This window comes from Schistocerca gregaria, chromosome 6 (genome assembly GCF_023897955.1).
Source record: "Schistocerca gregaria isolate iqSchGreg1 chromosome 6, iqSchGreg1.2, whole genome shotgun sequence".
In the NCBI taxonomy this organism is placed as follows: domain Eukaryota; kingdom Metazoa; phylum Arthropoda; class Insecta; order Orthoptera; family Acrididae; genus Schistocerca; species Schistocerca gregaria.
This window is the reverse complement of record NC_064925.1, coordinates 78,372,373-78,397,641: the sequence shown is the minus strand read 5'-3', so window position 1 is coordinate 78,397,641 and position 25,269 is coordinate 78,372,373. Positions and strand designations below refer to the sequence as shown.

General features: G+C 43.0%; 1 protein-coding gene across 1 annotated transcript in view; it reads left to right on the top strand.

Moving 5' to 3' along the window:
- LOC126278040 (medium-chain acyl-CoA ligase ACSF2, mitochondrial-like) overlaps positions 1 to 25,269 on the top strand; it is a 225,979-nt gene that overhangs the window by 113,176 nt on the left and 87,534 nt on the right. The gene's annotated exons all lie outside the window — the stretch shown is intronic.

Genomic DNA, 25,269 nt, shown 5'->3' with positions numbered 1-25,269 from the left:
CTAGCATTTGCCGTCCTAAGAAAGCCATAGACAATGTTAAGTAGAATCTACACCTACATCTACGTCTACATCTACGTGATTGCTCTACTACTCACAATAAAGTGCCTCACAGAGGGTTCAATGAACCACCTTCAGGCTGTGTCCCTACGGTTCCACTCCACTCTGTGCGAGTCGATTGCTCTTATTTTATCGTGTTGATCATTTCTCCCTATGTAGGTGTGTGTTTTCGCAATCATAGGAGAAAACTGGTGATTGAAATTTCGTTGCAACGAAAAACGACTTTGTTTTAATGATTGCTAATCCAATTCACGTATCATGTTTGTGGCACTATCTCCCATATTTCACGATAATACAAAACGAACTGCCCTTCTTTGAACTTTTTCGATGTCATCCATCAGTCCCACCTGATGCGGATCCAAAACCGCACAGCAATACTCCAACATAGGGCGGACAAGCGTCGTGTAAGCAGTTTCTTTAGTAGACCTGTTGACCCTTCTAAGTGTTCTGCCAATGAATCGCAGTCTTTGATTTGCTCTACCTACAACATTATCTATGTGATCATTCCAATTATGGTTATTTGTAATTGTAATCCCTAAGTATTTAGTTGAATTTTGAGTCTTCACATTTGTGTGACTTACCGTGTAATGGAAATTTAGCGGATTTCTGTTAGTACTCTTGTGAATAACTTCACCCTTAGTCAGGCTCAATTGCCACTTTTCGCTTCATAAAGATATCTTATCTAAACCACTTTGCAATTCATTCTGGTCATCTGATGAAAACGACAGCATCGTCTGCAAACAATCTAAGACGTCTACTGAGATTGACTCCTATGTCGCTTATATAGCAGAGCAATAGAGAGCCTAGAACACTTCCTTGGGGAACGCCAGATATTACTTCTGTTTTACTCGATGACTTTCCGTCTGTTACTACGAACTGTGACCTTTCTGACAGGAAATCACGAATCCAGTCGCACAACTGAGGTGATATTCCATAGGCCGGAGTTTGGTTAGAAGACGCTTCTGAGGAACGGTGTCGAAAGCCTTCTGGAAATCTAAAAATATGGAATCAATTTGACATCCCCTGTCGATAGCACTCATTACTTCGTTAGTATAAAGAACTAGTTGTGTTTCACAAGAACGATATTTTCTAAATCTGTACTGACTGTGTGTCGATAAATCGTTTTCTTCGAGGTACTTCATAATTTCCGAGTACAGTATATGTTGCAAAACCCTACTGCAAATCGACGTTAGTGATATGGGGCTATAATTCAGCGGATTACTCCTACTTCGCTTTTTGGGTATTGGCGTTACTTGGGCAATTTTCCAGTCTTTAGGTATGGATCTTTGTGAGCGAATGGTTGTATATAATTGCTAAATATGGAGCTATTGTATCAGCATACTCTGAAAGTAACCTGACTGGTATCCAATCTGGACCGGAAGCCTTGCCTTTATTAAGTGATTTAAGCTGCTTTGCTGCACCGAGGATATCTACTTCCATGTTTCTCATCTTGGCAGTTGTTCTTGCTTGCAATTCATGAATATTTACTTCGGCTTCATTGGTGAAGGAGTTTCGGAAAACCGTGTTTAATAACTCTGCTTTGGTGGCACTGTTATCAGTGACTTCACAGTTGTTATCGCGCAGTGAAGGTAATGATTGAGTCTTGCCACTGGTGTGCATTATGCATGACCAGAGTCTCTTTGGGTTTTCTTCTAGAATAAGATGTTCAGAATGCTAAAATGTGTAAAGTTAATCATTGAAACAGAAGAATAACCTACATTATGTAGAAAACCTAAGTGGAAATTCAAGGACAAACTGGCTTCAAGGGAGTTGTGAGACAGGGTTTCAGCTTATCCGCACCGGTGTACGTCGACGCAGACGTGAAGAAAGTGAAAGAAAGAAAATTTTGGAACAGGAATAAAACGAAACCGCGTTTCTTCAGTATCTGAACTCTCTGCATCCCAGCATCAAATTCACTATGGAGATGGAAAGAATGGTCAACTCCCCCGTTTGGATGCCCCAGTCAAGCACATAGCGGATGACCTATGGGATGCAGTGTATATGGAAAAGACACCCACTCTGATCTGGCTCTCCATCCTTCGCGGCGAGAGGCTGTGCTGAATTCACTGGACCACAGCGCCCCTGTAATATCGAAAACAGAAGGCCATCCAAGGCACCTCAGCCACCTCTAGGACGCGTTTTAGAAGAATGGATTCGGCGGGAGACAAATACAGTGGGTGCTGGCCCATCAAATACCCCAGAACACGACAATGAGGATAAGACAATGATGTATCAGCCGTATGTCGGCGAAGTATCGAACAAAATCAGCAGGCTCTTGGCTCGAGGTAGAATTAAATGTATTCTCTGTCCACCTTCGAAAACACATGCAGTATTAGCTAGGGTGAACGATGACGTGGGGCTCCATAAACCGGGTGCCTACCGCCTTTCGTACAAATGCGGTGAGGTATACAGGGCGAAAATTATTTACACCGACAAACTCTGGGAGGTTGTAGGGGACATCAAAACAAATATTTTTTCCAGATGTCACTTTTTCCTATGAGGAGTATTTAAACAGTAGAGGAAGATTTCTCTGGCGGCAAATTAATTAAACCAACAAACACTTTTCCATTTTTTATGACCGAGAGACAACAAATTAACACAACCCAGTTTCAATTACAGTAGATTTTCAAAAATTCCTCCATTGACACGTAAACAAAGGTTACACCGTCGGAATACGTTCTGTCTGATAAGGGCAAAAACCCCAGGAGTATCCTGAATTGTTCCTGCTGCTGCTACTATCCGGGGAATCAGATCCTCTTCTGATGCAACAGGAGTTGCATAAACAAGTTTGTGGATCTCTCCCCAAACAAAACAGTCCAGAGGGGACATATGTGGGGATCGATCAGGCCATGGTACAGGACCACGTCTGCCAATCCACGTTTCTGGAAACCGTCGGTCCAAGAATCGACGCACACGACGACTGAAATGTGCCAGCGACCCGTCATGATAAAACCACATGCGTTGTCTTGTAGTGAGCGGGACGTCTTCCAGCAATTCTGGCATTGCTCTGGAGAGAAAATTGTAATATTGCCTGCCATTAACGAAGAACCGCACTTGATGAGCGCTAGTAACTGTGGCATGTGGGTTATCCGCACTCCAAACATGCGAATTGAGAATGTTGAAGACTCCATCACCCCCGAACGTTGATTCTTCGATAAACAAGACGGAGAATGGAAATGTAGAATGCATTTTGCACTGTTCCACGTACCACTGCGAAAACTGTGCTCTGGGTGGATAATCAACTGGTTCCAGGTTGTGGACACGCTGTAAGTGAAATGGACGTAACAGTTGCTCTCAAAGGGCTTTCTTACATTCGTCTGATTCGTCCCCATGTTAAGTGCAATTGCACGAGTGCTGATTGAAGGATCCCGCTCCACATGCTGCAAGACAGCTTCCTCAAATTGCAACGTTCTTACTGTGCGACGGCGTCCCTGTCCAGGTAGTCTGCTAAATGACCCGGTGTCACGCAGACGTTGGTACACAGCAGCAAAGGTCGTATGAAACGGGATACTGCGATTAGGATACTGTTGTTGATAAACCCGCTGTGCAGCTCGTCCGTTGTGGTGCGCTACGTACGAGTAGTACGCACCAACCATATCAGTGTACTCACTCCAGGTGTATCGCTGAATTAGTAAACACAGACAATGTACTTCTACACTGGTGGGCAGCAGTTGCCTACAACTAAAGAGCGTAATACGTAGCCCTCTAACAACTGAAGATCGTAATACGGTCTCTAACAACGGAAGAGCGTAATATGGCCTCCACCGATTTAAATAATCCTCATGGGAAAAAATGACATCAGGGAATAATATTTGTTTTGATGTCCCTTGCAACCGCCCAGAGTTTGTCGGTTTAAATACGCTTCACCCTGTATATCAGGCAGACTGTGTGGATAGTCGAAAACAGGTACCAGCTGCACAGGAGACGCATCAAACTCAAGCAACCGACCAAATCTGCGGCTCCGGAACACCATGTAGCTACAGGGGACTCAACGAAATATGAACAAACGAAAGTGGTAAGACAGATGTCGTCGTTTCGGGACAGTGTTGTAAAGGAGGTCAATAGAGATAGTCGCTTCAATCTTTGTAAAGCGTGGGACCCAGCGCTCATCAAACGGTAATGTCCGTTCTACACGGGACGTGTAAGCTTGCGAGACTGCCCATGATGCACCATTTCCGCCGGCGACTGCCGTGTACACGGGGACACTTGCACGAGATAGACGTGTACGATCACTAGAAGGCGGAATAGGATGGATCCTTTTCTCACACGTATGTACACACATAAAAAAAGGTTTGAATCACCTCGGTTCCGAGAGTTCAGGAGCCTATACAGAAAATTGAAATAGAGATCAACATAAAGATCATTTCCGGCGTTTTTATTGCTCATGAAAACCACACATTGCATGTTGTACCACCACACAGCGAGATCTTCTGGGCTGGTGGTCCAGATTGCTGTACACACCAGTACCTCTAATACCCAGTAGCACGTCCTCTTGCATTGCTGCATGCCTGTATTCGTCGTGGCATACTATGCACAAGTTCATCAAGACACTGTTCGTCCAGATTGTCCCACTCCTCAAAGGCGATTCGGCGTAGATCCCTCAGAGTGGTTGGTGGGCCAAGTCGTCCATAAACAGCCCTTTTCAATCTATCCCAGGCATGTTCGATAGGATTCATGTCTGGAGAACAAGCTAGCCACTCTAGTCGACCGATGTCGTTATCCTGAAGGAAGTCATTCACAAGTTGTACACGATGGGGGCAAAAATTGTCGTCCATGAAGACGAATGCCTCGTCAGTATGCTGCCGATATGGTTGCACTATCGGTCGGAGGATGGCATTCATGTATCATACAGCCGTTACGCCTTCCATTTTCACCAGTGGCGTACGTCGGCCCTACATAGTTCCACCCCAAAGCAGCAGGGAACCTCCACCTTTCTGCACTCGCAGGACAATGTGTCTAAGGCGTTTAACCTGAGCGGGTTGCCTCTAAACACGTCTCCGACGAGTGTCTGGCTGAAGTCATATGCGACACTCATCGATGAAGAGAACGTGATGCCAATCCTGAGCGGTCCATTCGGCCTGTTGTTGGACCCATCAAAAGTGTTTAAATGTGTGTGAAATCTTATGGGACTTAACTGCTAAGGTCATCAGTCCCTAGGCTTACACACTACTCGTACTTAACCTAAATTATCCTAAGGACAATCACACACACCCATGCCCGAGGGAGGACTCCAACCTCCGCCGGGACCAGCCGCACAGTCTATGACTGTGTTGGACCCATCTGTACCGCGCTGCATGGTGTCGTGGTTGCAAAGATGGACCTCGCCACGGACGTCGGGAGTGCAGTTGCGCATCATGCAGCCTATTGCCCACGGTTTGAGTCGTAACACGGCGACCTGTGACCGCACGAAGAGCATTATTCAACATGGTAGCGTTGCTGTCAGGGTTCCTCCGAACCATAATCCGTAGGTAGCGATCATGCACTGCTGTAGTAGTAGTACCTCCTCTACGTTCGAACAACATCACTTTGGTTCACTCCGAGACGTCTGGACACTTCCCTTGTTGAGAGCCCTTCCTGGCACAAAGTAACAATGCGGACGCGATCGAACTGCGGTATTGACCGTCTAGGCATGGATGAACTACAGACAACACGAGCTGTGTACTTCCTTCCTGGCGTAATGACTGGAACTGTTCGCGTGTCGGATCCCCTCCGTGTAAAAGGTGATGCTCATGCATGATGGTTTACATCTTTCTGCGGGTTTAGTGACAACTCAGGACAGTCAAAGGGACTATGTCTGTGAAACAAAATCCACAGTCAACGTCTATCCTCAGGAGTTCTGGGAACCAGGATGCTGCAAAACATTTTTGGTGTGTATAGGTGCTTCGCACAGGCGACCATGTGGGGAGCATAGCTAATATACGGTGCGGGTTCTATGTGAATTGTGTACCTCGGTCCTACTCAGCGAAACGTAGTACAGTAGGTTGTTCAACCTCCAAAAGTTAATGTGTTAAACATCTGTAAGTATTATCTCAAGCCTTATCTCGGTTACACAATTTATCAAAGGCTGCTGCTATTCTAAGCCATTCCCCTTCAATTGTTGGAGCCTGTAAGAAAGCAGGAGTTCTCACTTTTTTTTAAATTCAGTAATACACGAAACAAGTACTTTCAAATACTTATCCCTCAAAGAGTTACGGATTTCACAGCACACATCTGTTATCAGTTTAGACAGACTCGAAGCTGAAATACGATGTGCAAACGACAAGCTCTTGTAAGATTCACCAGTCGCAAGAAATCGGAATGTAATTGTTAAACTCAAAAGGATTAAAATATGACTATTTTCAGCTAATATCATTCAACAAACAATCATATTGTCACGTAGGAGAAGGTGTAATCAGGTGAATGACGAACGCTAACTTCACTTAACGAAGGTTTATTCAGCACTTGCACATACAAGAGCTACAGACCATTCCAGTACAATGATACTTGACATTTGTGGACACTTCTAGAATGTACTCCAACCTAATATAGAAATTAAAATTGTACAGTCCACGTGAGTTTCGAACTCACGATCCTCCATGCAACAGTTCAGTATCAAAACACTAAACCACAGTGCAACGCAGCTTCTTCTGTGTCATTCCTCCCTCCTTAACAGAACAGCGTCTCGGCGTTACGTCGTCCTAGTCCGGGAACGAGTCATCAATCCTGCGTACTCTGACTCCTGAAGACCGATTCTCGCACTGGCGGTGATCTTCTTAGAACTTCTTTTGCCGCCACGCTCTTCGTCACCTGTCCGCTTGTTGCCTGTCGATGCAGCCTCGAATTCACTCTGGCTTGCAGGATCCTTATAGGGCTTCATTCGAAGGACGTAGACCGTATCTCTGATCATTCTTCGTCTTCTGTCGGGGTCGAAATCTTCATAAGTAACATCAGACAACTGCCTTACACGTGAACTGTCTTACGCGGAACGCCACGTGAACAACAATGCAACGGGAGAGGACAGACACGACCAACTAGGTTAGGTTAGGTTAGGTTAGGTTGCCGAGGCGATGTGTCCAGAGACACACGCAAGATTAGACTCGCTGGCTGAACGAGAGACAGGCGCTTAAGTACTCTATCGGGGGCGCCGCTATTGGCCACTGGAACCACGTGTTCCACTGTGGCACCCTCACACTAAATACGGGCCAGGAGGCGTGCGCCACCACAGATTATAGCTCGATGGTGCAGAGACCTCTAGGGGTCTTCGACATCTATGATATTTGGCGTGGATTCAAATTCCGCGGTGTATGGTACCATATCCCTCCCCTCTGAAACTTGCGCATAGGGGTGGAAACGCCCCGGACGGTGCCGAGGTGGGCGGCTGTGGTAAGAAGAGCCGGGCTCATCAGCTGCTATCGGCGGGAAGGAAGGGATGCTCAAGGTATCCATGTCAGCCGATCCGGAGTCCAGGGTGGGGGAGGGAGCCGCCGATCCAACCGGGGTGGAGAGGGCCGGCGAAAGGCCCACAGGGAGACAGCAACTGGGGGTAGGGACTGTAACTCGAGGACCACGATCGCACGCGAAGGAGGCAGCCCAGCCAACAGTGTAAACCAGCAGACTGCAGAGTGTGGAATAAGGTGCTGAGGCTTTGCAAATGTTCCTGGCGAGAACGCTGGTGACCAAGATGTCATCCAGATAATTCACACAGGTGGGGGTAGGCTGTGTAAGCTGCTCCAGGAATCGCTGGAAAATGGCCGGTGCCGAAGAGACACCAAAGTGAAGGCGCTTGTAGATATACAATCCGAAAGGTGTGTTGATAACCATGATGTTCTGAGGTTTGGCATCAAAGGGCAACTGGTGGTATGCCTCAGCCAGGTCGATCTTTGAAAAATTCTCTCCCCCGGCAAGCTTGGCAAGAAGGTCTTCCTGTCGGGGAATGGGGTAAGAGTCAATGAGGGACTGAGCATTGACTGTAGCGCCGAAGTCCCCACACAGCCGAAGGGACCCATTGGGTTTCCATATGACCACCAATGGCGTCGCCCAGGCTCTGTAAGTTACTGGCTCCAGAATGCCAGCGGCCTGTAGCCGATAAAGTTCCTGCTTAACCACTGGCTGTAAAGCCACTGGAAGCGGCTGGGCCCAGAAAAAGCGAGGCTGTGCATCCGGCCGTAGGGTGATGTGCCCCTGAAAACCAGAAGCACAGCCGAGATCCGTTGCAAACAACGACGCAAAAGCGGAGCACAGATCGTCCACGTCTTGAAAAGGAACAGCCATCATGGAGGCCCTTAACTTCGTCAGAAACTGAAAAGCCAAACAGCTGAAAGGCATCCAGACCAAAAATGTTCGAAGCCGACGGATGGTCGACGACAAAGAGGGTAAGGAGCTGGGGAACACGCTTGTACGTCACCTGGACGACGAACTGCCCATGAAGGGGAATGGAACCATCTACATAGGCGACCAAACAGCGAGAGGGAGGTGACAACTCAGGAGAGCCCAGCCAGGTATATGTCGCCATATTAATCAGGTAGGCGGTGGCCCCAGTGTCGACCTGAAAACTTACATCCTTAGTGAAAAGGCTGAGCATGAGGAAAAGCTTCGCCACTGACGGGTCATCCTGTGGGACGAGTGATTGCAGAGCATGGACTGTATCTTGAGGCCTAGGAGGGGCAGGACTGGAGCGAGTCGAGCGACTACGATAAACCGATCGGATGTGGCCCTCCTTGTTACACAGTGTGCACGTTTCCCAGCGGTGGGGACAATTAGGCCGCGAATGTGCAGTTAAGTACTGTAGGCAAGATGGAAGTGGGCTGTGCGACAGGCGACGAGAGGCGGCCGAAGGCGCCGATGCCATAGAGACGTCAGACAACGAGGAGTTCCGACGGCGCTGGCCCCTGTCGACTGGGACACGTTGATGTCGACCTGCCGTGACGGCGCGATCGCCATAAGACGCTCATTACCTCCTTGAGCAATTTCAAAGGAGTGGGCAATGTGGAGAATCTCTTCCAAGGAGGGGTTGTCGAGTTTCAACGCCACAGTACGGACCTCAGGATCAGGAGCCAGCTGAACCACCACATCCCGTATCAGGGAGTCTGCATACGAAGCCTTACACTGCTAACAGGTGCACTTAAAATCGCATCAACGGCTGAGACCCTGCAAGTCCGTGACCCAGGAAAGAAACGATTGATCAACTGTTTATGGTACTTGTGGAACTCCAGCCGGGAGGTGACCACATGGTAGCGTTGGGAATAATAGTTTTTCAGCAAAAGGCATATCTCCTGGAAAGAGAGAGCCACAGGGTCGGATAACGGTACATGTCTGGGGAGGCCCAAGACAAAAACAACGATCGCTGCAAGGAGTAGCCTGTGAATTGAAAAGCCGTGAAATGTTGTTTCAGCCGGTGTAAGTAGGTTTTCCAGCCCTCTTTAGTGGCATTAAAGGGTGGAAACGACGGCGGACGCGGGAAAGCATCGGACACCCGAGGATTCGGAAGCTGTTGTGGTAACGCGTCCCGGGCATCGACTTTGTCCATGAGCAATCGCAGCGACTGCTGTAAGTTGTCTAACTGGAGCTACTGCTTCTGTATGAGCTGCTGCTGCTGTTGCTCCAGCAGACAGACCAACTTCGCCTCCATACCAACAACGACCACCATTTACCTTGTTACCAAAATGTTGTAATGGTGACCGGAACGGTCAGGGGGTTGAAGTGACGGAAAGCACGGCGGGACCCATGGAGCGGCAATGGGAGAGGACAGACACAACCAACAAAGGACAGAACGAACAACAACAAGATCGAAACAATGGAGTCACGAGAAAACCTAATAACTACGTCCACTCGTACACAGAACAAGAAGGGAAATAAGCCATCTAAGCCGAGGCGATGTATCCAGAGACGTACGCAAGATTAGACTCGCTGGCTGAGCGAGAGGCAGGTGCTTAAATAATCTATTGGGGGCGCCGCTATTGGCCGCTGGAACCACGTGTTCTACTGTGGCACCCTCACACCAAATGCAGGCCAGGAGGCGCGAGCCGCCGCAGCTTACGGCGCGATGGTGCAGAGACCTCTAGGGGTCTTCAGCGTCCATGACGTCTGGCGGGGATTCAAATTCCGTGGCGCGCGGTACCAGATCGGGGGTCAGGTGTGTCATGGAATTTCTGTAGAACATCTAAGCGCATGTGTTTAGGAATCACTGGAAGCCACCTCTTTCCAAACGGATCAAATTTTTTTTTTTTTTTTTTGCGAAGTAATCTATTAACTACCTTAAATTGTCCTTTCACATCCTCTGACCGATTTAAGACAAGCATAATTTGAGATATCTTGGCGTCCTTCTTCTGCTCAGTAGAGAGGTCTGTAACAACTGTGAATGGCCTTCCATAGAGATGCTGTCGAAATTTGCACATGGTCCAGATCACAAAATACATTCTGTTTCTGTAGTTGAGTAGTTTCTCTCGGCTTTTGTAAGTGTCCTAGAAGCATAAGCTATGACCTTCTGTTTTCCATCCGAAATTTGCACCAGAACAGCAGTGATCCCATACCTGCTGGCATCTTTGTGTAGTTCTGTAGGTGCTCTCTCATCATACAGACAAAGTACAGGGTCAGTCGTTTGAGCTTTTCGTAGCACATCGAAGGAATCTTGTTGAGCACCATCCCAGATAAATTTAGCATCAGCTTTTAACAATTCTTGGAGTGGCCTGGCTTTGACACAAAAGACTTAGATAAAACGACGGTAATAAGAACATAAACTGAGGAATCTTCCCAAAGCTCTAGTACTTTTAGGTTTACGAAATTCCGTTATAGATCTCACCTTTTCTGGGTCTTCGTTTGACGCAAGGTGTTCAAGTATTTTGATTCCTTTTGCTCCAAAGAGACACTTTCTTGGATTAAGTTTCAGTCCTCCTTGTTGGAGACACTTAAGAACGGCCCTCAGTTCTTTTATATGTTCATCAAATGTCTCTGAGAACACTATAATGTCATCTAAATAACAAAGACACATCGTCCACTTCAGGTGACGAACCGAGATTATCCATCATACGTTCAAAAGTTGCTGGTGAATTACACAAACGTAACGGCATTACCTTAAACTCATACAGGCCCTCAGGGCTGATGAATGCAGTTATCTCAAGGTCACCCTCATCTACATCTATTTGCCGGTATACCGAGTACATGTCCATGGTTGAGAAAAACTTTGCCCCCTTCAGACAATCTAGGGTAGCGTCAATTCGTGGAAGAGGGTAAATCTTCTTAAGCTTCCTGTAATCAACACAAAAGCACCAACTGCCATCCTCCTTCCTGACGAGAACCACTGGTGACGACCATGGGCTCTGTGAAGGCTGAATGATGTCATTCTTCATCATTTTCTCTACCTTGTTGCGAATTATTCGACGTTACGTTGCCGACACACGGTATGCTCTTTGGCTTATTGGTTGATGGTCTCCAGTGGTAATCCAGTGCTTCACCGTCGATTTGTCTAATTTGCTCTTCACCTGTGGACTGAAGCATACAGAGAACTCTTGAAGAATGGCCTTCTTCTGTCGTTCCTTAGTGAGATCTGGTGATAGTCGAGTTAGAAGATCTTGTCTCGTAGTGGTAGCGCTAAGTTCGCCCACAGACTCGGCATGGGAGGCTGTTCTGCAATTAACGGCTCAGCGTTTTCTATGCACATGAGTCTTGGAAGGATCTACTGTTCTCGGCGACAGTTAACTATCCACAATTCACCGAATGCGTTCTTAAACGAGAAGGCAGAGGCTGGGATGACCAAGTTATTCTTCAGTGGTATGCTTCGCTTACATTCCACTACAAGATCCATGGGTTGATGCATGGCATGACACGTGACAGTCTCCACCAGTGTAATGTCACGTAGAAGAAGTTGTAATTAGATGAATGACGAACGCTAACTTCATTTAGCGAAGGTTTATTCAGCACCTGCACATACAAGAGCGCGGAGCGAACTGCCTCCGGCCAGGACACATACAGTATATATAAAGCTACCGACCATTCCAGTACAATGGTACTTGACATTTGTGGATACTTCTAGAATGTGCTCGAACCGAATATAGAAATTACAACTATACAGTCCAGGTGAGTTTTGACCTCACGATCCTCCATGCAACAGTTTAGTATCATAACCACTAAACCACGGTGCTACGCAGCTTCTTCTATGACAATATGAAAAAATATGCTCAGAAAATTAAAGTCTTGCCTTCTGCGTGGCGCAACTGATTCCCTCATAACGGTGTCTCTCAGGCGAATATTGCGCTCAATGAAGGACAATAGCTTGTCGGAACAAGCTGCATTCATTCTCACAAAGCCGGCTGGGGTGGCCGAGCGGTTCTAGGCGCTACAGTCTGGAACCGCGCCACCGCTACGGTCGCAGGTTCGAATCCTCCCTCGGGCATGGATGTGTGTGATGTCCTTAGGTTAGTTAGGTTTAAGTAGTTCTAAGTTCTAGGGGACTGATGACCTCAGAAGTTAAGTCCCATAGTGCTGAGAGCCATTTTGAACCATTCTCACAAAATTTTAAATTGTGGAGTATCCTCCAGTCTCAACTTCTTCGTCACTAAGGAACAACAATCCTTTTCGTAGTCCCTTCTTTGAAGTCAGGGCCGAACCCAGCAGATTCTATTTTTGCCATGTCTTTCTTCCGAATTTTTCCTTATGATGAAAGCCACAGCTACGGCGATGTGAGTCAAGGCAACGTCTTCTAATAAAAATATGGCATTTCAGTCTTTCATGGCTATTTTTATTTTCAATGCCTGGTTTCAGGCTACCTGCCCATCTTCAGATCTGTTAGACAAAGTTAAAAATATAATTAACAAGAGAGATATAGTTACTGGCAGAACTATCTTAGTTTACAAAAAGAAATTTTGGAATGTATTAAATGCCAACATACCATATATATACAAGGTGTTACAAAAAGGTACGGCCAAACTTTCAGGAAACATTCCTCACACTCAAAGAAAGAAAATATGTTATGTGGACATGTGTCCGGAAACGCTTACTTTCCATGTTAGAGCTCATTTTATTACTTCTCTTCAAATCACATTAATCATGGAATGGAAACACACAGCAACAGAACGTACCAACGTGACTTCAAACACTTTGTTACAGGAAATGTTCAAAATGTCCTCCGTTAGCAAGGATACATGCATCCACCCTCCGTCGCATGGAATCCCTGATGCGCTGATGCAGCCATGGAGAATGGCGTATTGTAGCACAGCCGTCCACAATACGAGCACGAAGAGTCTCTACATTTGGTACCGGGGTTGCGTAGACAAGAGCTTTCAAATGCCCCCATAAACGAAGGTCAAGAGGGTTGAGGTCAGGAGAGCGTGGAGGCCATGGGATTGGTCCTCCTCTACCAATCCATCGGTCACCGAATCTGTTGTTGAGAAGCGTACGAACACTTCGACTGAAATGTGCAGGAGCTCCATCGTGCATGAACCACATGTTGTACTTGTAAAGGCACATGTTCTAGCAGCACAGGTAGAGTATCCCGTATGAAATCATGGCGGTGAATCGAAGAAGTACAGTACATACTCACGAAACTAAAATGAGCTCTAACATGGAAATTTAAGCGTTTCCGGACACATGTCCACATAACATATTTTCTTTCTTTGTGTGTGAGGAATGTTTCCTGAAAGTTTGGCCGTACCTTTTTGTAACACCCTGTATTGCAGTTACAGAGTAACTTGATAAAAAGGAGGGACCGTTCAGTAGGACATGTTCTGAAGCATCGAGGGATCACAAATTTAGCATTGGAGGGCAGCGTGGAGGGTAAAAATCGTAGAGGAAGACCAAGAGATGAATACACTAAGCAGATTTAGAAGGATGTAGGTTGCAGTGGGTACTGGGAGATGAAGAAGCTTGCACAGGATAGGGTTGCATGGAGAGCTGCATCAAACCAGTCTCAGGACTGAAGACGACAGCAGCAACGATAATTAAATGTGAAATACACTGTAAATGAATATTAAAAATTCCGTTCTTCCTTTTTTGTGCCAGCCAGAGAAAATTGCACCGATTTTGATATTCTTACTGCTTGTATTGTATCATGTCAAGTTCTCCTTCCCTGTATCTAGTATTCATACCCTTCGTCCCGATCGTATTTGTTTTGTTTTCGAGCGCTATTGTTTTACACTGGCGACTGTAAAACCAAGTGTAGCTACATACTGTGTTTATTTGTGTACATAGCTTAATAATGCGTGTTATAAGAAGCAATCTGCTGTGAACACCGCAAGGCAGGGCACTCAGCACCAATACTGCATCTAGCTACACTTGATCCACAAGATAATGTTTCCGTAACCCTCCAAACGGCAACAGTCTGGATGATTGACTGATCTGGCCTTGTAACACTAACCAAAACTGCGTTGCTGTGCTGGTACTGCGAACGGCTGAAAGCAAGGGGAAACTAAGCCGTAATTTTTCCCAAGGGCATGGCGCTTTACTGTATGTGCATGGAGAGCTGCATCAAACCAGTCTCAGGACTAAAGACCACAACAACAACAACAACAACAACAACAACAACCCTCCATCTGAAGATGAGCCTGCAGTGACTCGAAAACATGTTCATGGTTGAATAAATCGTAAAAAGCGACTGGTCGCATATTTACTACCAGATAAACGCCAATTTAAATCACAGTCGCAGTTCGTCATCCACGGTGGATATACTGCTATAGTTTGTACTTAGTGATCATCGTTGTAATAGAAGTAAGTGCTAATTTCTATTTTCTCTGGTTTCTTACGTTTTTATGAAAATGCTACGAATAGAGAAATTTTCGCCTAAACTAAAATTCAGAGTAAATAAATGTGTAAATATAAATGAGGTGAGTGGCTAAAAGGAACCCAGTGACTCAGTATTAAACTGGACCGACTACTCAAAGGCTTATGTGGCCTTACTGTTGATTATGTTCGATGGTGTGAGTGAGGCAAACATATTCGCCTGATAAGTGTGTCAGCTCGTCGTGCTAATGGTTTATTCATCTTGAGTGTTCCAAAGATCGAGTATGGTGTTCAATTCGACGAGGAACATGGTTAGAGAAATCGAAGCTGGTCTGGAGAGATATAATAAAAAATTACATACTGTTGGTGTTCAAAGTATCCTGTGTGGCTATGTGTGCATTTATGTTGTATGAGAGAGTACCATACTAGACTGGTGCTCTTTTTGTAGGGAAGTATCTGGGGAATATACAGGGCGTTTATGAAGTGAAGGTAAATATTCAAGGATATGACAGGAATAATCATTCGAAAGAAAAAAAGTCAGGTAAACATGAGGCCTAAAACGCATACCTTAAGAGCTATGAGCAATTCTTGATCTTCGACACTGTGAAACAAATCTCTTCTATTGCAAGCTCTTAGGTTTCCATGTTTTGGGAAATGGTAGTATGGACTAAAACAAGAAAAAAAAATCTAGTAAACATGTGCCCTAAAACGCATTACTTAAGATCTATGAGCACCTGCTCATCTTCACTATTTTGAAACACAATTCTTCTAATGAACAAGTGCTCATAACTTTCAAGATATGCATTTTGGAGCACATGTTTATTGGACATTTTTTTCTTGTTTTGGTCCATAATACCACTTCCCAAAATATGGAAAGCAAAGAGCTTCCAGTAGAAGAGATTTGTTTCACAGTATCGAAGATCAAGAAGCTCTTAAGGTGCGTTGTAGACCCCATGTTTACTTGACTTTTTTGTTTCGAATGATCATTCCTGTTATATTACTGAATATTGACCACGACTTCTGAAGCACTCTGTATAAAGTATACGGGGCCTTTGACGGAGGGGGGCTGGGCGATGTTATCGCTGAAATCGATAAGCCTGCTTTTTGCAAAACCAAATACAAAAGGGGGGAACCTGCGGTGGTATTGTGGGTTGGGGGGGGGGGGGCGAGGGAGGGGGGCAATAATTTCAAGCCCAGAGTGTGATGAAGTAGTTTTTAAAGTAGTTCCTAATCGAAAGCGTTGGTGAAATTAATTGAAGATCATTTGGCCGAGAGTTCTGTAGTTATTTCAGTTGGGCTTTTCTCATCTAGGCATTCTAGGGGTTTTCAGCATCTTGCTTGAATTCCAAAGTTCAGCTACTGGGCGCTTCAGTCCGGAACCGCGCGACCACTACGGTCGCAGGTTCGAGTCCTGCCGTGGGCATGGATGTGTGTGGTGTCCTTAGGTTAGTTAGGTTCAAGTAGTTCTAAGTTCTAGGGGACTGATGACCTCAGATGTTAAGTCCCGTAGTGCTCAGAGCCATTTGAACCATTTTCAACTACTGGGGCTTGTACCAGTAGTATAGAGGGTTATTGGTCGCCCAGAAAATCTGTTGTAGGGAGAGGAAAATGACCATTTCGACACTACAGAGCCATATATATGAATATTCTGGGAGGAGTAGTGTACCCGATACATATTTCCCGTTTAAGTGTTTGCTTAAACCTGCTGGGCACATTGTGCCGATACCGCTCAGGTCCATACACCGTCTTAAGCATTCTTACGGTGTGCTCAATGAATATGAGGAAAAGAGTGTAAGATCTTACCGCCCAACTATACTGATATTTACGCCCGGTAAGAGCGTGAATAGAGCACTTATTTGGCGGAGCGGACGCAAGAATCATGCAAATATGTCGGACCTGAATGTATACTTTGATTAAAAAAAAACTTCTCTGATTATTCAACAGCGCGCTACTCACCGCCTTGTTAATGTAGGATTGCGTGAGGCGCTTTTAATATTTGTTAAAACTAATATCTACGTGGAGCGTTCACTCTCACAAAAGAATAATAAAAAAAAAACAATCTCAGGGATTGTATGCCGTGTTATCACATTAAAATATAACTGCAGGAAATCTTTACTGTTGTGAAATTTAATTAAAAGACATCTTGTACTGAAAGAAAGTATTTCCCATTTTTCATAACGTAATAATCGTCGTCTTGCCGAGAAGCGAACTTAATGGAATGTTCTTACTTTTTACTTTCATACAATTTTACTTTCATACAACATACAATAGTATTTTCACTTTCTTTTCCTCAATAATTATGATACGTCCATTGATGACGGAACGCAATGAAATTTAAAATAAAATATTTCCTACGCAAGATGTGTGCCAAGAATGGTCGATTGTTCGACAGTTCTTGTCGTTTATCCAACGTGCTGAAAACCTTACAAATAACATTCTTATTTCTGCATGAAGGTCACTAGCCATATGAAGAAAAAAATACACAATCAGCATAAATTATCATATGTTATTTAAAATTTACAACTTGCAATACTTAATGGACGACGTAGCTTGCGTTAGCTTCAACACTAGGACCAAGAGAGTGAGTTATAACGCTGGTATATTAGTTTCTTTCGTCAGCGAGTAAAAGAATAATCTATTAGCATAGAGATACTATACAGTTATCTTATAGAGTCTGTTTGTACCATTATTATTTCAGTTTATTATAAATTACGGTACCATTATGAGAGCTAATTCCACTTGCATTTTCAGAGTTCTTTATCATTTTCATTTTAGTTTGTTTTGCATCTGATTTTTTGTCGCACGTTTTAATATTTTGTGCGGTATATCGGTACAACATGTACCCTCCAAAATTTGTTCGCCAATTTCATTTTGGGGTGGGGGGTAAATGATAATTAAGGACTAGGGTGAGTTTGGTCGCAATAGTTAAGATATTGGAGTTTTTGGGGTTGGTATGCATTATTCTTCATTTTCTTATGTTAAGTAATGTTTTTTCTGTTGTTATCTTTTTTATTATTTTAGTTCATTTTGTTGATTGAACTTCGGGGTTTATGTGTTTCTATATATATGTGCATTAGTGTTTTTTTTTGTAATGATGTGTTTTTTGTGTATTTGTTTGTGGGTTTGACGTCTCGCAAGGCCAGAGGCGCTAGGCGAGTGGGGAGGGGGGGGGATGGGCGGGGCGTCTCCCCCCCCCCCCCCCCTCACCCTTGCGTGGCGAACGCTATCTGTTTGTTTCGTCAGTCGACTCGACTGAATCGAGTTATCGAGTAGTTGTACTTTCCTATGTAGTACGCCAGCCGGAGTGGCCTTGCGGTTCTAGGCGCTACACGGTCGCAGGTTCGAATCCTGCCTAGGGCATGGATGTGTGTGATGTCCTTAGGTTAGTTCGGTTTAATTAGTTCTAAGTTTTTGGCCACTGACGACCTCAAAAGTTACGTCGCATAGTGCTCAGGGCCATTTGAACTTATGTAGCACATGGGTCCGTGACATCGTATTTTATACGATAGGTAGCTAACACATACCTACGGGGAAAAAGTAGCGGCCAGTCTAGTGATTTCGATACGCTACTCTGTCTGGGATTTGTTCGAGAAAAGTCGCGAGTATTCTGTTTTCTTGTACAGAGAACCTTCCATACGTAGCGTTATAAACACGGACTATTCCCCGAATAAGCCGGCCGCATTGGCCGAGTGGCTCTAGGCGCTTCAGTCCGGAACCGCGCGACAGCGTAGCAGGCTCGAATCCTGCGTCGGGCGTGGATGTGTGCCATGTCCTTAGGTTAGTTAGATTTAACTAGTTCTAAGTTCTAGGGGATCGATGACATCAAATGTTACGTCCCATAGTGCTCAGAGCCATTTGAACCTTTCCCCGAATGAGAAGCTAGTTTACATTCAGAAGCACAAATATTAAGACTGAAGAATGAACAGGCTAAGTAAAAAGTCTTAGTTGTAGCAAGTGCAAGTGTGAAGATTAGTCAGAGTGAGAGTGATCAGTTGATTGTGAAGTATTAATTTTTTATTATAATAAAAGTATAGGTAGCTCAAGATATCTTTAGCGCCCCCTCCTTGATGTTTTTCTGTATCCGCCACTGCTCAAGGCCAGCATTGGTTTATTCAGGAGGAGTTTGTGTATCGTACGTTTAGCGTCTTATTTTTATGTTGCATTGGATTTGTCGTTTCTCATGTAATTTTTTGTCGAATTGCATTGTTCTGTGTTGTGTTTCGGTTTGTCAACTGCAGTACGGAATACAAATTTTACAAATGTTGCATTTTTTTCCTTCGCTAGCACTAATATTATGATATTTTCCAGTCCACACTAGCACTATAATAGGCGAAAAGACATACATACGAGAAATCTGTATCCCGTATGTGGGTTGGCCTACACTGAATAGCCAAAGAAAGTGGTACACATGCATAATATTGTGTCGGGCCCCCTTTGAGCACGCAGAAGTGCCACAACACAACGTGGCATGAACTCGACTAATGTCTGAAGTAGTGCTGGAGGGAACTGCCACCATGAATCCTGCAGAGCTGTCCATAAATCCGTAAGAGTACGAGAGGGTCGTGATCTCGTCTGAACAACACATTGCAAGGCATGTCCAAGTCTGTCGCAATGCACAATGGAAATGAATGGATTCATGTTATCAGACAGGATGCTTCTGTATGTGTCACTTGTCACAGTCGTATTTAGACGTATTAGGGGTCCCATATTACTCCAACTACACAGGCCCCACACCATTACAGATCCTCCATCAGGTTGAACAGCCTCCTGCTGACATGCAGGGTCCATGGACTCATGAGGTTTTCTCCAATAACCATACACATCCATCTGCTCGATACAACTTGAAACAAGATTCGTCCAATCGAGCAACATATTTCCAGTCATCAACAGTCCAAAGTCAGTGTTGACGGGTCAAAATGAGTCATAAAGCTTTGTGTCGTGCAGTCATCAAGGGTACACAAGTGGGTCTTAGAATCCAAAAGCCTATATCGATGATGTTTCGTTAAATGGTTTGCACACTAACAATGTTGATGTTTCAGCATTGAAATCTGCAGCAATTTCCGGAAGGGTTGCACTTCTGTCACGCTGAATGATTCTCTTCAGTTGTAGTTGGTCATGTTCTTGCACTGAGTGAGGTGGCGCAGGGGTTAGCACACTGGACTGGCATTCGGGAGGATGACAGTTCAATCCCGCATCTGGCCATCCTGATTTAGGTTTTCCGTGATTTCCCTAAATCTCTCCAGGCAAACGCTGAGATGGTTCCTTTGAAAGGGCAAGGCCGGCTTCCTTTCCCGTCCTTCCCTAATCCGATGAGACCAATGACCTCACAGTTTGGTCTCTTCCCACAAACAACCCAGTCAGTCAGTCAGCTCCTGTTCTTGCAGGATCTTTTCCTGGCTGCTGCAATGTCAGAGATTTGATGTTTTACCAGATTCCTGATATTCAAGGTACACTCGTGAAATGATGGTACAGGAAAATCCCTACTTTGTTGCTACCTTGGAGACGCTGTGTCCCATTGCTCTTGTGCCTGCTATGACACCATTTTCAGACTCACTTAAATCTTGATAACCTACCATTGTAGCAGCAGTAACTGATCTAACAACTGCACCAGATACTTGTTGTCTTATATAGGTGTTGCAGACCCCAGTGCCATGTTTTGCCTGTTTACGCATCTCTGTATTTGATATGCATGCCTATACCAGTTTCTTTAGCGCTTCAATGTATATATGCCAGCTGGATACTAGTGCTAGCAAAGACGAAAGAAGTGTCATATATGACATTGACATCCTTTACCTCAGTTGAACTGCGAATGTTATATATGTGTGAATATATGAGTATGTGAATGTTATGTAGGTGAACTGAAGAACAGGATACAAATGTTACATATGTTGCAATGTTTTTTCGTTTGCTAGCACCAGTATCTTATCCTTCATTTGACCTGTATAGTTCAACTGAAGACTGGGACAGAAATTTGACTGTTGTCGGGTTCTTTGCTGTCGTTAGTAACACTTTGATAATTTTCAGTCGATACTATTAGTACCAAAGGAGAAAAAAATGCATTTGCATCCCATACTTCAGTTGACCTATATAGGTCAGCTGAAGTATGGTATACAAATTTATGTATGTCACCTTTTTTGCCTTCACATAATTCAGCTGAGGTATGGGAATCCAGTGTAATGTATTTCAACATCTTTGTTTTCATTAGCATTAGAATTTAATGTATGTTGACATCTTCACCTTTGCTAGCACTAATATCCGATTCTTAAGTTGAAGTATGGGATACAAATTTAATGTATGTAGACTTTTTCGCCTTCACTAGCACTATATATGTTCTTCACTTTGTGTATCTAGGTCAGCTGATGTATGGGATACCAATTTAACATGTGTTTCTTTTCTTGTCTCCATTACTAGTAGCATCCTATTCTTCAGCTGATACTAGTAATAGCGAAGGTGAAAAGACTGACATACCTAATGGGTCAACTGAACCTCTAAAATATTTTTTAACATACAAAGTCTCAGAAGATCATCTATAACTCTTTTTTTCCATGCATCAGATCTAGGTTAGGTTGAAACAATAATCCCATCACATTACAGTTCCAATGTGCTTTGAGAACAATGTTGCTCAAGAACAATGTTACTGCAAGTGACAAGAATAATGTAGATGACATTGAGAAAGTGAATTCTTTCAGTGTTTGTGGATTGAGCCGTAAGGAGCAAAATGATAAGTTCACTGATGATATTGAAGATACTAGTTATTTTGAGGCTCTTAATTCAGCACTACTCAGTGAATACTAGGATAATATTATTTATTATATATCACAACATGTTGGGAAAAAAGATTATACAAATGTTAACATGTGCTGAAAGTGAAGAACTTATTACTGTACCCTACATGTGCCCAAATGATCACACTTACTGCAAGACTCCTGTGGCAAGTCAACCTGCCTTTACTATGATTAACAGGGGTGGTTTGCTTCACCTATCTGCAGCAGTGTTTAAAATAGGGAAGCACACAGAAAAAGGCTTTTGTTCTGCTCTCATGACATTTACCTTGAAATCAAACCATTTTTTGACAACCTTATTAATTCTGTTTGTCGTTTCTTTTGTGAACAAATCAATCTATTTGGCAAAGTGCATAATCTAGTCTCTACCATTGACTGTGAAGACATGCATGAATCATAGTTAATACGACATATTGCTGCTGTGTACCTTCAGATTAGGTTAAAGGCGCACACAGAAAAACAACAGCTGCTGCACAGAGTATCTTCCATGGCATGAGGCAGAGACTGAGGAAGCTAATTACATTTGCCAATGTATAACATGTGAATACATATTGAATGAAGCAAAACAATAAATAAAAATAAAAATTTGATGTTCACATGTTACTAATTTGAGCACCTCTTTCCTTTTCCAAAATTCTTACCTCTAAACTGGCAACATAACAACATGTTAAGTGATTCATATTAACATTAAAGGTTTTTCCCCTTTTTGTAGCTGAAATTAGCAACAAAACAATGGTTTAGCAGTTTTGTAGCCTACTGATGTGTACAGAACTTTTCTTGTGACATGTAGAGATAAATGCACATTGTATCACATGTGTTATTGTGTGAAATATCTGATGAAGTAACTATAATAAGAAAATTTTAATGTCAGTGTTTTGATCATTTTGTATCACTCTATAGTTTTGTCATTCAGAAAACAAAATATGAAAAGTGAAAGCAAAAAAATATTTTGCGCAGAGGTAAGATTTTTGAGAAGTGTAATTTTGTCAGCAGATGTATTCCTTGGAGGGAATGGGTAGAATGTACCACACAATAGCTAACAGTGAACTATAATTGAACACATACAGAGTCATATAGTGTACATCAATGGTAATTGTACTTTTTATATGTAGCAGAACAATTTGACACTTTGCCCTAGTTTAACTTGGTGACAGTGACTTCTTATGTCATGGCTTTGTTTCAAGTAGTACTCTCTCAAGGTCAGTATTGAGCTCACTGAAGGGACTGTAGAATGTCAACTGTAAAGAAGCTCAGTACCTCAAGAAACAAACAGCAGTATCCTAAAGGTGTTTTAGCGCATTCAGCTTGTGGAGATGAACACTCATTTACAAATATGGTTGTGAACTCCAGCATGTTCTGTGATTTTATTTCCAAAAATACTGTGTGCAGAATATGTGGTGGAGACATATCTTTGGGAGAGAATCAGTGACTTCACCAAGGCATTGTGTCAAAGCTGACACTGAATTTGGCATAGTGTGAAGCAGTTGCTGCAACAATGTCATCACAAATGGCAAGCAATAATCTGTATGAAACAAGACGAGGCTAGTTTATAGGCTCAGATCATTGGTAAATGGATGGAGGCAGGCAAACTCTTTCGTGCAATGCTTAACATTCCAAATCGACCAGCAAGATTTATGACATACCAGTATAATGAAATTATTGTAACTGCTGTTACTGAAGTCTGTAACATCTCAGTGAAGGAAGCAGCTGAAGAAGCACTCAAGGAAAGTCATGAAAGTGAAAGTATTAATATTTGCGTATGTTTTGACAGCAGCTGGCAGAAATGTGGCTATGCTTTATCTCAGTCTCTACTAATCCCAGCTGGTGTTGTCATGGCTGCATCATTTGATACTGACAAGGTAACTGTCATAGATTCTAAGCAAGGACTTTATGACTTGTGGCAGTGAAACTGAGAAAGAGGGTGAACACAACTGTCAAAAGTATTATGCTGGTCCAAGTAATGGAATGAAAGTAACAGGACTTCTAAGAATTTTTAATCATTTTGTGGCAAGTAGAGTTGTTGAATGCACACAGTAGTTAGGGAATGACAACAGCAAGGCTTATGACTGGATATGTACAGAAGGACCCTATGGTCCTAGTGTCACAATTGCAATGCATTGGGCATGTGCATAAGACAATGGGGTCAAAGTTGAGAAGATTATTAAAAGAAAAGTCAAAATTGGTACTCGAAGATAAGGTCGCCTAACAAATGTTGAAATAGATAGATTAAAGAATTGTTATGGCTTGGCCATAAGAAGGAATATTGGGAAGTTATAAAATGTGAAGAAAACTGTGCTGGCGATCTTTTTCTATAAGCTTTCCACAGATGGACATCCTCAGCATTTTCTTTGCCCAAATGATCCTGACACAGTAGATGTGTAACATATGACTACAAACATTCTTTACCTGCTGCAGTAATGAATGAAATTAGACCTATATTCAGAGTTCTTTGTAAAGATATTGTGTTGGAGAAATGTCTTCACAGGAAAAAATAAAATTTAAATGAATGTGTAACCTCTGTCATTTGGGCACAGTCATCAAAAACTGTACTTTCTCATATTACAAACCATAAATTTGGTGTTTATGGTGCAATTTTATGCTTGAATGATAATTTAACAAGGAAACTGGATTTTTTGGAAGCATTGAGTGTAAAATCTAGTCCAAATAGGTACCGAAAAATCCTAGATACAAATAGGGAGAAAGAGAATCCACAAAGCAGAAATTGCTAATTTAAAATTTTTTTAGAATAAAATTCGGTCATCAGCTGCAAATAAATTTTATTATGCTTAACTGGTTTTGACAAATTAATTTGTCATCTTCAGAAGCCTACAAAATTACGGATATTATAAATCTTTAGACCTGGGATGTACATTTATGTGAAGAATAAAAAGTATATTACAGAAACTTACTTAGTATTGATTTAGCAGATATAAATATCTTCTTCATGATACCATAGTATGTATGTATGGAAATGTACATAATGTATTTGATTATTTTAAAAACTGATTGACAAATTACAGTAACTGAATTACTTCTGTGTATCTGTTGTGCCTGCAGCAAGGAACATTTATATAAAAAATATAACCAAGGTATATAAAGAAGTTAGAGTGTGCATAATACATTTGAAAAAACCATGACACATAGTTCTATTGTGTGATAGGAATAGGCTAATATTCACATTATATAAGAGGTGATATGCACAATAGAGGTGATACAGAAAAAACAGGGGCCAAGAGAGGAAAAAAAGATCAGTATGATCCAGATGATGTTCAGTATGGTGCAAGAAAATATTAATTGTAATTTCCATAATTCAATATACTAAAATTGCAGTATCAAACTTCACAAAAGTACATTGTATGGTTTTCAGGTACCATTAATCACTGAGCTAAAAGCTTAGAAATATAACATTTGGTAAATTTATGCTCAGGATTGTAATAAGTTATTATATTTAAATTAACCATTAACCCTACAGAAACTGTTTTATGATCACAAATGTATAACATGAGTGAAATTTTATTAGTGAAAGATTTAAAAAAATTCCCTTGAAATCCATAAGAGGTATTTTGTTCACTTTACGTGTAAATGCTGGCACTTGTGTTATATACATTCAGTAAAAACTTAACTGTTTAAACAATGATGGTTCTTTTGAAAGATGTACATATTCAAAGAAAGAAAGAACTCTCAACTGAATAATACTTCAGTACTGCTGCAAGGTGTAACCCCAAGCATAACATTTTCCCAG